We start from the raw sequence: 16,159 nt of genomic DNA on the forward strand, positions 1-16,159 counted from the left end.
GGGGAGACAGGAACACCAGCTGTGTGTCTGCGTGTTCGTTTGTTTCAGGAGAAACAGGGCGTGGTCCCAGAAGCGTTACCCCTGACTCGCCTCCCTGGCCGTGCTCCCTCGTTCTGCTGACTTGACTCGTCCCCCGAGTGAACCCCCGTCCCTAAGATCTCGCTGCAGTTTTGAGTTCAGAGGACCCTTGCCAAGACCCTCCCACGTCTCAGACCTGCTCCTCCGCTTTCTTCCCCCATCTCGGTCAACGGCAGCTCCAATTGCCTGGTTGTGCTGGTCAAGGCCTTGAGGTCCCTGCACCATTTTCTCTCGCATTCCACATCCAATTCGTCGGCAGTTCCTGTCGACTCTTCCTCAAAGTACAGGCAGGCTCCAGGCACCTCCCAGGTGAGGGGTCCCTCAAGTCTGTGACGTCTCGTCTGGTCCTGGAGGTCCCCTTGGGTTTGCCTCTGCAGGCAGATGGGGGTCTTTGGTGAGTTCATGCTCCAGGGCACTAGGCTGTGCCAGCCTGGGGGATGGAGTGGACAAGTGACTGGGTCAGGGTGACTCCCGGCTGACCCTGGCCCACGGGCTGGCTAACCCGAGAATTTTGCTGTTGCACTCTCTGAGGCTGAGTTGATTGAAAGGGACACAAAGATCCAGGGTGACTAAGGTCTCCTGAAGATTCTTAGCATTTTCAATGAATCTTTTAAAAACACGTTTTACGCCCTGGCTGGCGTAGCTCAGCGGATTGAGCGCGGGCTGCGAACTAGGTATCGCAGGTTCGATTCCCAGTCAGGGCACATTCCTAGGTTGCAGGCCCTGGCCCCCAGCAACCACACACTGATGTTTCTCTCCCTCTCTCTCCCTCTCTCTCTCTCTCTTTCTCTTTCTCCTTCCCTCCCCTCTCTAAAAATAAGTAAATAAATAAATCTTTAAAACAATTCTTAAAAAATAAAGAAAACACATTTTATTACTTGGGGGACCCCTCATCAACCACCGGGATGCTTCCTTGTTGGTTGGGTGTGTGTGCTTTAAACCTGCAGAAAACCTACACTCTGGATATTTTTGTCATGAGCTCCTATTATGTAGCTTCTAAAGACCACGGGGGCCAGTAACTCAGGGTGCCACCCCATCTCTGGTAACCCATTTCCACAGGAGAAACGCCCTCTCTGCCTGTCCCCTAACCTGGTGGGGAGACCCCGGTGTCGCAGACTGTGGAGGCTTGCCCCACGAGGAGGGAGCAGTCCATGAGCAAGGTCTCTGGAGGCCGAGTTGGGTCCTGGCGCCTTAGACCGGGTTCCCACGAGACAGAGGAGAGGCTGCCTGGGGCGTCTCTGGGGCGAGATGCCCCAGGGCTGTGAGGGGGGCGGGGCAGGGAGCAGGGAGAAGGCCACCCCAACGTGGCTGCAGCTGAGCCCACCCTGCAGGGAAGCTCTGGCCCCAAACGCAGACAAGAGGGCGGGGCCTTTGCATCAGCTGCTTCAGCAGCTGGAGGAGGGGCACCTGCCTCCAAGAGAGGACCTGGCGTGGCTGCTACATTATCCACAACACCTGGATGCCACCGGCACTTCCATATCACCTGAGAAAGTTTGCTTCAGTCTGCTCACCTGTTTTGTGGATCCAAAACTGCCCTACTTTTCAGGGTTGTTTTAAAGATTAGAAATATAACATGCACCCAAAACTCCTTGCACCGGGCCGGTATGGCTAGTAATATGCAAAACTGGATTTTCAGGACTTGGTACAAGCAAATTGATGTAAAATAGCTCATAAATAGTTTTAATGTCAATGACATACTGAAATGCTAACATTTCAGCTCTATTGGCTTAAGTAAAATGTATTATTCAAATGGAGTTCAGCTGCTTCTTTTTACTTTTTAAAAAGCGACTACTAGAAAATTAAAATTACATACTGTGGGCTCGTTCGATTCATTCGTGGGCAAGAGTGTTTAGAATCCAGCTTCTAGACAATATTCCTGGCCAGTCCATTGTTTCACGGATGAATGATTATTCTTCACACCCATTATGCTAATTAACGAACCACGGGGCGTGGACTAGACAGAAAGACAGCCAAAGGGGGCTTTTGACGTCTTTCAAGTGTGGGTTCTGACTCCCCGTGGAGTCTGGCATTTGCAGTTCAGCCGAGCTAGCTGCCCGCCCTTCAGAAGCAGATTGCAACTAAGTCTCAGGTACAGACTGGGCGGAAGGATTTTCAAGTTGTTTGCAGGCCCTGTAACACCCTCGCCAAGCCCTTGGCTCTCGAGAAAACCACTGTGTTTGCAGCTCAAACGTGGTTCAACAAATGTTCATGATCAGGTTCAACATTCTCTGTTGAAGAGGACAGGAAACTTGAGGGCTCAGGGTTAGAAAGCGCTTCATCCAACACGGTTCATTAACATAGTTACTGTGGGTCTTGAAGGTAACCTTCGCTTCTGCCAAGCAGCTCCCTCTGCAGCGATGCCCAATCCGCATAGTTTCCTGTAGAGGGCGCCAAACACACACCCACTGTGTGCTCCTTTTAAAGAAAACATGACAAATTAGTGACCTGGAAGGTTTGAATAAAAACCCCATCAGAGAAATCATTGTTTTGAGAAGTCTTTTCAGCTTCATGAATGCACTCTGGCTGCCCAAATTCATTCTGGGTCTGCGGGTGATTTTCAGACAAAACGTTATGACAGAGCTCATACCGAAGATTTGGAGCGAGGACTTCGGTTTGCCGAGCTGTCCTCTCAGGCTAAACAGTGTCGACAGAGAGCTCTTCGGCAAATTAACTTTGCCCTGAATGCTCTCTGTTCTCTTGTCCATCTGCATTCATTCCCGTGGGTACGGCTGAGTCTGGGCCGAGGAGTTAGATACACATGAATGATAGGGGAAAAAACCAAAACAAAACCCATCCGGGATCACTGGGGGAAAGTTGGCCTGGTCTAAATACACTTCTTTCTCTATCCATGTCGAGAAGTCTAAAAATCTATTTCAGTTTCTTCTACCGCATTTTAAGGAATCTAAACAATCTTTTTTTCTCAAAAATTTAAATAGAACTACTATGTGACCTAGCAATTCCATGCCCAAGAAGTGAAATCAGGAACCCAAGCGAATCCTCATACACAAATGTTCACAGTAGCACCGTTAACAGTCACCGAATGGTGGACACAACCGAAAGGTCAGCCACGGATGAATGACTGACAAAATGGGGCCACACGCACATGTGCACACACACACACTCACGCACACACACACAATGTAGTATTACTCAGCCATGGAAAGGAATAAAGTACTAATAAAACGCTACAGCATGGATGGACCTCAGCAAATTTTGCGAAGTGGAAGTAGGCAGACATAAAAGTGACACATATGAATGGAATGATTCCATTTACACGAAATATCCAGGACAGGAAGATCCAGAGGGTCAGAGCAGACGGGTGGTCACCAGGGACAGAGGAAAGAAGGAAGAGGGCGTGCCTGCCTAAGGGGTACAGGCCTTTCTTTTTTAAAAAGATTTTATTTATTTATTTTCAGACAGAGGGGAAGGGAAGGAGAAAGAGAGGGAGAGAAACATCAGTGTGTAGTTGCCCCTCACATGCCCCCAACTCTGGGGACCTGGCTCGCAACCCAGGCATGTGCCCTGACTGGGAATCAAACCAGTGACCCTTTGGTTTGCAGGCTGGTGCTCAGTCCATTGAGCCACACCAGCCAGGGCTGGATATAGGATTTTCTTGGGGGGTGATGAAGGTGTTTTGGAACTAGATAAAGATGGTGGTAACACAACACTGTGAAATACAAAACCCACTAACTGGTTCTCTTTAGAAAAAGTTAATTTTATGTTTTGTGACTTTCGCCTCAATTAAAAAACAAGCCTATCGCTTTCTCTATAACCTGGGGAATGGGATTTTCTGAATATCCTAACACCTTTTATGGGCATCTTCTCATCTTCCAACAGGCTCCCCAGGCCAGCCTGGACTGCCCTTGACAAGGCAGCAGGGAGACACCAAACTCATTCCTGTTTCACTGCAGACCCTCGATCTCTCTGCAGTCCAGCTGTTCGCCATCACACCCCGGATTTTGCACCAAACTTAAAAAAAAGGCTCTGCACAGTATTGTTCTGACCGCTGGACGCCATGAGTACACAATACACGCTTCGGCTGCTCAGCTAGACAGACTGCACCCTCCTGCAGCAAGGCGACAGCGGTCCTCCCCTGACCCGCACGGGGCCAGCGAGGCGCGCTGGCCAAGTTATTTTGTTTCTGCAAGCAGGACACGGAGAAGCAAACAAAATGCAGGCGACTGAAGATTAGCAACATTCTTATACCACACTGGCTACTTTGTGTTTTCCAGAATATTTCAAAGTGTTGCCAGCTGCAGGCAGAAATTCACAATCTAACCTAAGGCTTCCTTGTGGCCACTCCTGAGGGATTCTGGCCCCACAAGGCAAGTGACCTGGAACGCTTTGGCCTCAGGGGGCATAGGCTTTGCTTGTTCACAAATTAAAACAAGGGTGAGTGGTGCTCGTTGTCACCATCTGACTCTCCTCGGATGGGCCCTTTCACTGCAGACTAACTTCCCTGTAAGTCATCAGGACCCCTGTCTGACTGTGGGAGTTTTAGCTATTCCCAGTTATGGCATCAGGACTGCCTCACTGATAAGCATCACTCCCGGTCCCCTCTCTGAGCTGAGGTCGGTTCAGGGAGGCCTGAATGAGAACCAGCACCTCCAGTTATTCATTCCTCTTGGTTGTGGGAAATCATCTGAGATGATAGCATCATTTACATAGTTTTATTTATTTTTAAAGATTTTATTTGCTTTTAGAGAGAGGGGAAGGAAGGGAGAAGGAAAGAGAGAGAAGCATCACTGTGTGATTGCCTCTCAAATGCCCCTCACTGGGGCCCTGGGCTGCAACCCAGGCATGTGCCCTGACTGGGAATTGAACCGGTGACCCTTTGGTTTGCTGGCTGGCACACAGCCCACTGAGCCACACCAGCTAGGGCCCTGCTGTCAATTTTTATGGGACTCCATTTAGAAGCGGAATTGCTGGATCACATGGTAATTCTAAGTGAAACTTGTTAAGGAATTGGCAAACTATTCATTTGAACTATTTCTGTCATTTTTGTTGAAAATGGCACACATCATACATGTACAGTTCATCAAATCATCTCACACCAGCACCCCCGTGTAAACTCTCGCCCATATCAAAATTACGACCAGCTCTTCCGAAGGTCCCTTATGCCCTCTTTCAGTCACTTCTAACACGGGAGATCAGTTTCGTCCACTTTGGAACTTCACAGAAATAAAATCATACTTTATCTATTCCTCTACTGTCAGATTTATTCACTCTCATGTTCTTTACTCGTGTGGTGAGATTCGCATATGTTGCTGTCCACAACGGCAGCTAACAGGTGTACAAACACACCATCATTTACTTGTCTGTGCTGTTATTAATGGCTTGTCGGGGTCGTTTCCAGTTTGGGGCTCAAGTGAGTAGGGCCGTCATGACTATTGACATGTAGGAAACACGTGTTTTCTACACAGACGCACAGATTGCTGCTGGGTACATACCTGTCGTTAGCTCACAGGGCTTGTGGACACTCAGCTTCACGCCAACGCAAACAGGTTCCCGAAGTCGCCGGGTCCGCGGTGTGCACGCCCACGAGCAGTGGACGAGCGCTGACGGTATTTTGCAGCTTTGATGACACCTGGTGTCATCAGCCTTTAAAATGTTTGCCATCATACCCTGGCTGGTGTAGCTCAGTGGATTGAGCTCGGGCTGCAAACCAAAACATCGCAGGTTCGATTCCCAGTCAGGGTACGTGCCTGGGTTGCAGGCCACGGCCCCCAGCAACCGCACCTTGATGTTTCTCTCTCTCTCTCTCTCTCTTTCTCCCTCCCTTCCCTCTCTAAAAATAACTAACTAATTAACTAAATAAATAAATAAATAAATGTTTGCCATCAGGATGCGGGTGACTGTGTGGTGACACCTCGGTGTGGTTTTAGTTTTCATTTCTTTTGTTGCTAAAGAGGTTAAACCTTCTCAGATGTTAAGGGGCCATCTGGGCATCTTCTCCTGTAAGTGCCTCAAATCTTTGCCTTTTTGTCTATGAGCAGTTGGATGATTTTCCTATTGGTTTTTAAGAGCTCGTTATATATGCTGAACACGAGTCATTTGTTGGTTACGCGTGTTGAAAATATCATCTTTCACTTGGTATGGTCTGGTTTGATGACCTAAAGTTTCTAATTTTAATGTTGTTCAAGTAATCTTTTTCTTCATGTCTTATTTAAGATATTCTTGCCTATCTTATCGATGTCTGCCATTTCTCTCAATAATCTTTTATTAGAATTCTCTGAGGGTATTGGATGTTTTATGCTGCTATTATAAATGATATAATCTTTTGAGAATAGACTTTTTATTTTAGAATAGTTTCAGATTTACATAAAAGTTACAAAAATAGTGCAGACAGTTGCTGTGGTGGTATTATTTTTAAAATTAAAAAAATTTAAATTTCACTGTATAATCATCTATTGCTGTTATATAAATACATAATTTTATTTTGTACAGTGTCCTTATATATCAACTTTGTATACTTATTAATTGTAATAACTTATCTATTGATCTTTTTGGATTTTCTATGTACTCAATTATGTTATCTGTAAACAAGACAGTTTTATTTCTTCCTTTCAAATCTCTAAAACTTTCCCCCTTTATTGCACTGGCTTGAACTTCCAGGAAAATGTTAATATAAGTCATGGTAGCAAAATTCTAATCTCTTTCCCAATCTCAGGGGGAAAACTTGCAATATTTCACCATTAAGTACGATGTTTGCTATAGAATTTTTTGGTAGATATTCTTTATCATATTAAAAATGTCTGCTGTTGCCCTGGCCAGTGTGGCTCAGTTAGCTGGAGCATCATCCCCGACACCAGAAGTTTGCAGGTTCAACCCCTGGTTAGGGCACATGAGGGTTTAGTCCTGGTAGGGTCGCTTATGAGAGGCAACGAATGTTTCCCTCCCTCCCTCCCTTCCCCCTGCTCTAAATCAATGGGCATGTCCTCCGGTGAGAATTAAAAAAAAAAAATCTGCTCTTTTCCATAGCTAAACATTTTCTTTAAAAATCATAATTGGATTTTGACTTTCTCTTTTGGGTAGTAAATCTTATCAATTAATTTTTCTGCCTATGTTAAAACACTTTCAGTATGCTTTTATCCTTTATTTTTGTTGCATTAATTTTCGCATGTTAAACCAACCTTGCATTCCTGGGGCAAACCTGACCTCTGGTGACACATATCCTGTTGATATATCCCTGCTTTGGAGCTTCTGATGCTTTCAGAGAAATTCTCAAAACAATAAAATAAAAATGAAATATTTTCCAGCATTTCAAGTTTTCTCAGTGGAAGGTTTGGTGTAAAACAAGCTAGGCTGCCTTTGCTGAAGTGGAAAAACCATCCGTATTTTCAATTTTGGTGTATTTGTTGGTCGCGTCTTCCTCTTCACTGTAGATCAATACTATAGAGGTGTGTGTGTCTGCCCAGCTCAGGATTCTACATTTCTGCTGCAGAGGTTCCCCCACACGCCAGGCTGTGACCCAAGCTGACTTCCGTCCCCAGCAAAGCACGTTCCCGGGGTGGAGGCCCCGCCCACACCAGGGATATTGACTATACTGGGCCTTTGACCCCCTTTCCCCAGGGCCATGGACACTTTTCAGGTCACTGGGTTGCTGTTCCAGTCCAACCAGCTGACTCTGGTTCTACCGACGGGGCCATTAAGAGCTCAGAGAGGGGGTGTTTCATCTTGAAGGGTGTTCGTTGGTTTCTGTCCTGAAAGAGCTACATTGAGCGCCAGTCTTTGTACATGCCACTCACCACGGTCCCCACCACTCAGACCGACAGTCATCGGGCCCGGTCCTGAAGAGCAATGCGGGCAGGATATTCAAGTAGAATCTGCAGGTGTGCCGTGATTGTCTCTGGTGTTACAATTTTCATTGTTCGCGAGCTGATGGCCATGGACGAAAGGTACTGGGAGTCGGAGGAAACCACCGCCACCCAGCTAGAAGAACCAGCGGGGTGTTTCGTCAACAAGGACCAGCACGATGCCTCAGTAATGATCTTAAACCGCCAGACACCACCTCAGCATGATCTTAAATTAAACCTGGACTTCCGCCCTGGCTGCTGTGGCCCAGTGGATTGATCACAGGCCTGTGATCCAAATGGTTGCTGGTTCGATTCCCAGTCAGGGCACATGCCTGGGTTGCAGGCCGGGCCCCCAGTGGGAGCTCTCGGTAGGCAACCACACACTGATGTTTTGCTCCCCTTCTCCCTCCCTTCCTCTGTCTCTAAAAATAAAAATCTTAAAAAAAAAATAATCCCCCTGGACGTCTTTGGGTCTTTGGGCCTTTTTAAGGTCTTGGGCATTTTTAAGTAGAAATAAATTCTGACTTTAATGAAGAAAAGAGCTCAGAAAAGTGCCTGGCCTCTGTGTACCTTTGTGTATTCTCCTGGTAGATAGGCTGTTGTGCACCTGCTTCTCTGCAGCCCCCTTCACTCCTGGTGCGTTTCTTTTTCAAATTTTTATTTATTGATTTTAGAGAGAGACGGGAAAGGGGGGAGGGGGGAGGAGGAGCAGGGGTGAGCAGAGGTGGGGGGTGGAGAGAGAGAAATATCGACCACTTACTGATACACTGGTTGATTCTTGTATGTGCCCTGACCCCACAACCTGGGCCTATCAGGAGGATGCTCTAAACACTTGAGCTACCTGGCCAGGGCCCCTGGAGTGCTTCTGGACATAGCTCATTTGTTACTCTGTATTTAAAACTGTAAGCCCAACTGTCAGCAACTCACGGTTTAATGTAACTTGGTGGTACCCTCTGTTCTGTGATAGGCTGAATAAATAAGCCCGCCCACCAGCCCCTAAGACCATACCCTGATCACCCCAGAACCTGTGAACATTATAAAAGTGACTTACGGAGCTGATTAAAGGATCTTGAGATGAGGAGATCGTTCTGGATTATGTGGGTGGGCCCCGAATGCAATCACAAGGACCCTCTGTAGTCGCAGAGGGAGGCATGAAGATCAAGGGATGAGGTAGAAGATGTGATGGTGAGCAAGAGGCTGCAGCGATTGGAGGCGGGGCTGTGAGTCCAGGTGCACGGAGGGGGGCGGGCTACAGGCCTGAGAAACACAAAGGGGGTGGGTCCCGCCTCCCCCTCCTCACCCCCAGAAGGAACCAGACCTTCCCATGCCTTGACTGCAGCCCAGGGAGACTGGTTTTGGATTTCTGGTCCCCAGGTCTGTAAGGAAATAGGTTTGTGTTGTTTTTAAGCACTGAGTTTGTGGCAATTTATTAGAGTGGTGACAGGGAGTTAATGCAGTCCTCCACTTGCATAACCAGGGAAGAGTTAGGACTCGATGTAGATGTGGAATTTCGTATTGACCAAGTCAGGGTGGGGCTGACAGACACACACAGTCTGCCCTACAAAAGGCAGCCACGGGTGGAGCACGCGAGAGGGATGCAAGCAAGACTCCGGCCTGGTCCAAGAGGCGGCAGTGCGGCCAGCAGCAGCCAGAAGCACCACGTGCCGTGCCTCCCCGCAACGGGTCCGTTGGTGAGTTTGCGCAGAGAAGGAAGGGGCAGGGGGTGTTGACGGCAGGCGGAGCTGTGCACAGTTTTAAGTATTTGGTTCTTCTTTTGCTAATACCTAAATTAATACCAGGGAAGAGAATTTCTACCAGGGATTTGAACTGCGTATTTTTGGTGGGGGTTCCCGAAAGAAGGGTAGACATGACGAGGTCCCCTATGATACTGGGGAATTCGTTGTCACCAGGGAGGCCGGTGAGAGAAAGCGTGGGCGTCCCTGCTGAAGCGAGGCTGCTGCGTGGGGCTGGACATGCTGCAAGTGGGCTGTTCAACGTGACGGCGAGTTATGCTACCGCTTCACTTACACGGATATCACTAAAAGTCAGACAAGAAATAAAAGACTTTTGAGTAGTCAAAAGGGATGTTTTTGCTTCAGTGTACCTACTTTGGTTTTATTTATTTATTTAAACATTTTTACTTGATTAAAGTTACCGGGGAAACTTTGGTCAGCAACACTCTATCAGTTTCAGGCCTACCGCTCTGTGATACGGCATCTGCACGCTGCACCGCATGCGCGCGCGCCTCGGCTCCCAGGGTCTGGCCACATTCCAGGGTCATGTGTTTGACTCCCTGTATCCTCCCGCACCCCGCCCCCTCCGCTAACAATCACACGGTTGTCTGTGTCTGTGAGTGAGCTTGTTTGGTTCGTGTGTTGCTTTTTGTTTTACAGCCCACACAGGAGTTCAATCACATGGTTCTTGTCCTTCCCCATCTACTTTGTTCAGCGTGATACTCTCCAGATCCACCCAGGTTGCTGCAAATGGCAACATTCCATCCTATTTATGGCTGAGTCATACCCCACTGTACATATATGCACCACTGTATCCATAAATATATATATATATTTATGCTTATAATCTATAAATTATATGTATAATTATATAAACTAATAATTTTTTGAAATTTTCAGGTATATACTCAGAAAAGGGATTCTGGGTCATATGGTAGCTCTATTCTTAATTTTTTGAGAAACCTCCATACAGTTGCCATAGGGGTTGTCCCAATTTACATCCCACTAGCAAAGTATGAGGGCTCCCTTTTCTCCACATCCTTTACAGCCTTTGTAATTTCTGAGGGTATTCATTTATTGATGAGAGAGATCTATTCGTCGTTCCACCCGTCCACGCATTCACCAAATGTGGGTTCAATTCCCGGTCAGGGCACACACCTAGGCTGTGGGCTTGATCCTCGGCCAGGGCGCATATGGAAGGCCACTGACTGGTGTTTCTCTCCCACATCAATGTTTTTCCCTCTCTCCCTCTCTGCCTCTGAAATCGATGAATATGTCCTTGGGTGAGGATTAAAAAAAATTTGATCGAAGGGAAACATTATAATAATTACACCAAAGTAAAATTTGTCTTTTCTTAGAAAAGATTTTATTTATCTATTTTTTTAGAGAGAGGGGACAGAAGGGAAAAAGACAGGGAGAGAAACATCAATGTGTGGTTGCCTCTCACATGCCCCCATTGGGGACCTGGCCACAACCCAGGCATGTGCCCTGACTGGGAATCAAACCAGTGACCCTTTGGTTCATAGCCCGTACTCAATCCACTGAGCTTTACCAGCCAGGGCTTAAAATTTGTTTCTTACATGAGAAATTCTATGTTAAATGGCCTAGATTTAATGTTTCAGATGACATCTCTGAGGCTACACTCTTATTAAATGCCTTTACTCAATTTAACTTTTGTTATAATTAAGCATTTAATACCCTATTCTGAAGCAGAGTTGCAATTTCCTGCTTCTGTCCTTTAATCACCTCGCTCATGGATTTCCGGTCTTTTTTGTTTGATTCAAGTAGAAGAGTTCCTTTAGACATTTCTTGTAATGCAGGTCTTGTGGTGGTAAATTCCCCTAGCTTTTGTGTGTCTGGAAAAGCCTTTATTTCCCCTTCATATCTAAAGAATAATTTCATTGGGTATAGTATTCTTGACTGATGATTTCTCTCTTTTAATATTTTTGAGTATTTGATTCCATCCTCTCTTAGCTTGTATTCTGCTGAAAACTCTGATGAGTACCTAATAGGGTTTTCTTTATGGGATACAGTCATTTTCCCCATGGGCGCCTTGAGAATTCTTTATCGTTAACTTTTGACAGCTTTCAGATAATGTGTCTTGAAGAAGGTCTTTTTACATTGAGATAATTAGTTGTTCTGTTGATGCAGACACCGGCCTGCGGCGTTGTGGATGAGACAAGATAAATTCACACGGACTCCCAAGTCCTATGGAGGAAGAGGGACAGCATGGCCACTCTCTCAAGGGGAGAGCACCCCAACCCTTACCTTGACATGCTTTTATTGGCTTTCTAATAGTGTACATCAAAGAAGGTTTTCGTTCATTATGCTCAGCTTTGCTTTAGGTAATTACTTTTTACAGATAGCAATGGAAAGGATGCTCCTGATTACTTCTTACAGATTAACAAGGAAAAAAGGTTGCAAATGCAAGGGAACGATAAGAGTAATTGGTCTGGTAACACTTCAGTCCTTGGGAGAATTAGCACAGACTTCAGGGAGTTACTTTAAAGATATGCAGTAAGCATTTGCTGCCTCAACTCAGGGCGAGGCAGTTTTAGCAAGAGCAAGTCTCAAAGCAGCCCAGGTACAATGCAGACCTGATTTCCACAGGAGAACTGATCCATGGGTTTGGCTCCTGCGTGCCACAACGCGCCTACTGGACTTTTCAACAGGGCTGAGCTACAGTTGCTGTTGCCAGGCAGATCGGTCCCCTCCATTCTGTTAGCTTCCTGGAGTTGAGGATCCGGCTCTTTCCATAGGTTTGGGAAGTTCTCCTTGACTATTTGTTTGAATAGGCTGTTTTCTCGTCTCTGTCTTCTCCCTCTGGCAGACCCACTGTTCTTATATCGCTCTTTCTAATGAAGTCAAGTAGTGCTCATAGATGTCTGTCTAGATTTCTATCTTCAGGGTCACGGATTCTCTCCTCCATCTGGCCTTCCCTGTGTACCAAGCTCTCGTTCCGTCCGCATCTCCTTTACCGAGCTCTTTGGCTCCAGGACTTCTGTTTGGTTCTTTCTCGTGATCTGCGGGCAGGTACTCTTCTGTTGGTTGCTTTTTATCCCTGAGACCACTGAACTGCCTTTCTGAGTTTTTCTGCACCTCGCCGACTTTTTTCAGAGCAGCGACCTTGAATTCTCTGTCATTTAGGTTATAATCTTTCATGTCGTTGAGTTTGTTTCCTGGGGACTTTTGGGTTTATTTCTGAGCTACCTTATTATCTTGGTTAGTCGTGGTATTTGATAGGTTCTATACCTGCCTGGTCATTTGAAGGATTGAACTCTTCCCCTTTAAGTACTGTTTTTTGCTTTTAGCGATGTAGCAGGTTGGTGAGGAGAGGTAAGCGGAGGTCTTTCTCTTGTTCTCCAGTAGATGGTGGTATAGAGCAAGTTTTTGTTGTCCCTTACTTGCCGTCCTGCGGCTACGGGGATCTCAGTGGGGCAGTTTTGCCTTGGCTGTAGAAATTGCCCCATATTCCCCAAAGAGGCAGGTGCTCTCTCTCTGGCAGGGTTACCTGGGCCTCAGGGCACCTCCCCCTTGGTGGGCTGTGAGGGGCCAAGAGGCTCTGAGCCTGTGCTGTCCAGCACTGCTTCCCTGCAACCAGAGGCCGCCAGCCGTGCTGAGCTATCTCAGGTGTCCCAGGTCCCTCTCTTGGGCTCCATGCAATGGGCGGGAGGTGGGAGGCGGGCTCTCGCACCTGTGACTTCCTTTATTCCACTGCGTTTATGCTAAATGTGTACAGGCTGCTCAAGCTAGAATGGGGCTTCTGCCCCTTTGCGACCTGCCAAGTGAGGGCTGTGACCCAGCTCCCCCACCCGGCCACAGCTGCCGCACCTTTGAACTGCACCTCGCTCCCATCACTGCGCCCCGCCATGATGTGCACGGGCCACCCGGGCCGCCGTGCTGCCTCGGGCCCTCCGGTCCTCTCCGGGCTGCAGGGTGGGGGGGCTGCTGCAAGCCCACACTCCACCGCTACCGCCTCTGCTCATCCGGGCCCTGCCTGGGGCTCCCGTCTCTGCCCTTCCCCGCCCTCCCACCCCGGGCCACTCCCATACACCCACCTCCCTGATGCGCGGGTCTCCCAGACGAGTGTGTGCGCTGAGCAGGGAGCTCTTGGTTGAGCTGCAGGTGTCCAGCTTGTTGTAACTTCACGGGGAGAGGCCAGGAAGTCTTCTCACGTCGCCACACTGCCGCTGTCGCCCTCGTGCTTTGGTTCTCGTGCAGCCTCTGAGCTCTTGGTGTCAGCTCCGTCCATTCTTCCCGTGCACGTAGTTCTAAAAAGCGCAGTTGTCTGATTTCTGGCCAAACAGATCATAGAGCACATCAGAAGCCAGGAGAGGAGGGGAGGAAACAGACAACCCTACGTGGCAAGAGCGGGCAGCGCGTGGCAGCCATGCGAACTATGGGAAACCAGCAGCTGGTGTCTCCAGGCGCCGCCGCTGCCCAGCCCTGCCCAGGGTCTCCCCGCTTCCCTGCAGTCCACCAACTAAAGGGTTAACGCCCAGCAGCATGGGGGGGCTTCTGGGCCCCACCCCAGCGCCGAGTCTCCCTTCTGTCCTGACTGGTCCTGGGCGTTAGTAATTTGGATATCACACAGGAACCTAGGTGAACATTGCTTTAATAACTGAAGAAGCTAGTGTGTGTCCCCCTCCCACAATTTCAGATGTAAGAAATAAAAAATATGTATCAGTTTATCAGTTAGGGGCCGTTTCGTGGGGTGAGAACAGCCATACACAGTTGCAGGCCCTGTGGGCATTGATATATTACAGTGCAGGATAATAATGACCTTTCATGTTAACAGGCCTGAGTCATTAAGAAAAGTTTAATTACATTCAGCTTTATCTTTTTTAAGAAAGCAGGGAAGAGTGGAAGGAAGCAGGGATCGAAATAAACTGCATGTCTTGCTGCTTATATCCCATTGAGCCTTTAACCATCTAGAAAACTCGCCTGTCTGGGATGACTCATTCTTTGTGACTATGGAGCAGAAAGGCCTGAATGAAACAGAATGAGGTCCTGTCTCTTATTCTTTGTAGCTGAAACGTCCATATCCTTCTGTAGCCAGATTCCTCCTTCTATGCCAGTCCGGGGCGAGCCTGAGCATCGGCTCACCGGGGCTGATGGTGCCTCCCTGCTCACCTGGGATGATAACTCCTCCTGGCTCACCTGGACTGACAAGGCTCTGTGCTCACCTGGACTGGTCACCCCTCCCTGTTTAACTGGGCTGGTCACCCCCGCCCTGCTCTCCTGGGCTGCTCACCCCCCTGCTCACCTGGGCTGCTCACCCCCACCCTGCTCACCTGGGCTGGTCACCCCCCCTGCTCACCTGGGCTGGTCACCCACCCCTGCTCACCTGGGCTGGTCACCCCCGCCCTGCTCACCTGGGCTGGCAGTGCTTCCCTGGTTTGTCTTGGCTGAGAGCACTTCCCTGCTCACCTGGGCTGACCACGGCGCCCTGCCCTTGTCTTTTCTTTGCCTCCGTGGGCCCCCATCAGGGAGCTGCGGTGGCCCCGAGGAAGAACAAAAGCTCCTTTCTCGTTCGTGACATTACGTGGTGGTGAAAATGGCATGCCTGTCAGCCCGTCTCACAGATAGCCCCTCACACTGGGCCCTGGAAGAAAACAGGCCTTTGAACTGGGATGCAACCTTGACAGGCTGGAGGTGTGGTCGGATGAAGGCAGAGGAAAGTCTAACGTGGCACGCTAAAAAAAAAACGAGACAAAACCCCCAGACCGAAACAAACAATGTGCTTCACAAGTACCCGGAAACTCCTGTTCAAAGCCGATGGGAAATTTTAGGGTCGAAGAGGACGGTGAGTTAGAAGGTGGGCAACCAAAGCGACCTGACCCGACCCTGGGGGTCACGTCACAGGCGAATGCTGCCCAGGCCATGTTTCCTCATTCGAGATGGGCCTTATGCTTTATGGGCCTGGCCGGTCTGATGGCTTAATTAACTTAATGACTCACCCTAACCACCTACCTATTACCAGCATCAGCCGGCTGCACAGACCGCCAGCCAGCTCAGGCTCTTGCCTGAGCCGAGGACACGGAGAACCCTGAGCACGGCCTCGGGCCTGGTGCACAAATGTGTTGCAGTAGGGCCCCGTGGTGGGGCTGCCAAAAGGTCAGGGCCACAGAGGGACCCGTGCACTTACTGTGAGGATGCAGTGGGACAAGGAGGGCACCGGGGCTCCCTGGGTTTCCCAGAGCGTGGCCGCAGGACGGCAGTGTGCCGTGGGGAACGGAGGCAGAGAGCCATCGGACGTGGGACACGCCCCATCTCCCCAGCACGGGCACGCGGGGGTCCTGCTCCTGGGGCCCCTTCTGAGCATCTCTTCCCGCGCCTGCTCACTGCCACGGCCCCTCCTTCCTCTGCTCTGTGCAGCGTGGCACACCCGCGCTTGCTGGCTGGGGGCTCCTTGTCACTCCAGCCTCCTTCTGCCTCAGCAGATCTGAACCTCCCAGCTTCCACCACGTCCTGACCTTGCAGGCCCAGCCCCCTAATTCTGTCCCTGGCCCCCCCTCCCCCCCAAATTCAGATGTCTTAGCTTGTGTTTCC

The 16,159-nt window shown here is 48.9% G+C and overlaps 1 long non-coding RNA gene across 1 annotated transcript; it reads right to left on the reverse strand.

Annotated features, from left to right (window-relative positions):
• Window positions 1-1,737: 1,737 nt before the first annotated feature.
• LOC118500499 lies at window positions 1,738-14,017 on the reverse strand. The gene is made up of 2 exons (XR_004903049.1): window positions 13,666-14,017; window positions 1,738-2,493 (listed from the first exon to the last, which is right to left on the reverse strand). It is a non-coding gene; the product is annotated as an uncharacterized LOC118500499 (long non-coding RNA).
• Window positions 14,018-16,159: the final 2,142 nt, after the last annotated feature.

The sequence above is a fragment of the Phyllostomus discolor genome, chromosome 5 (assembly GCF_004126475.2).
Source record: "Phyllostomus discolor isolate MPI-MPIP mPhyDis1 chromosome 5, mPhyDis1.pri.v3, whole genome shotgun sequence".
Lineage (NCBI taxonomy): Eukaryota > Metazoa > Chordata > Mammalia > Chiroptera > Phyllostomidae > Phyllostomus > Phyllostomus discolor.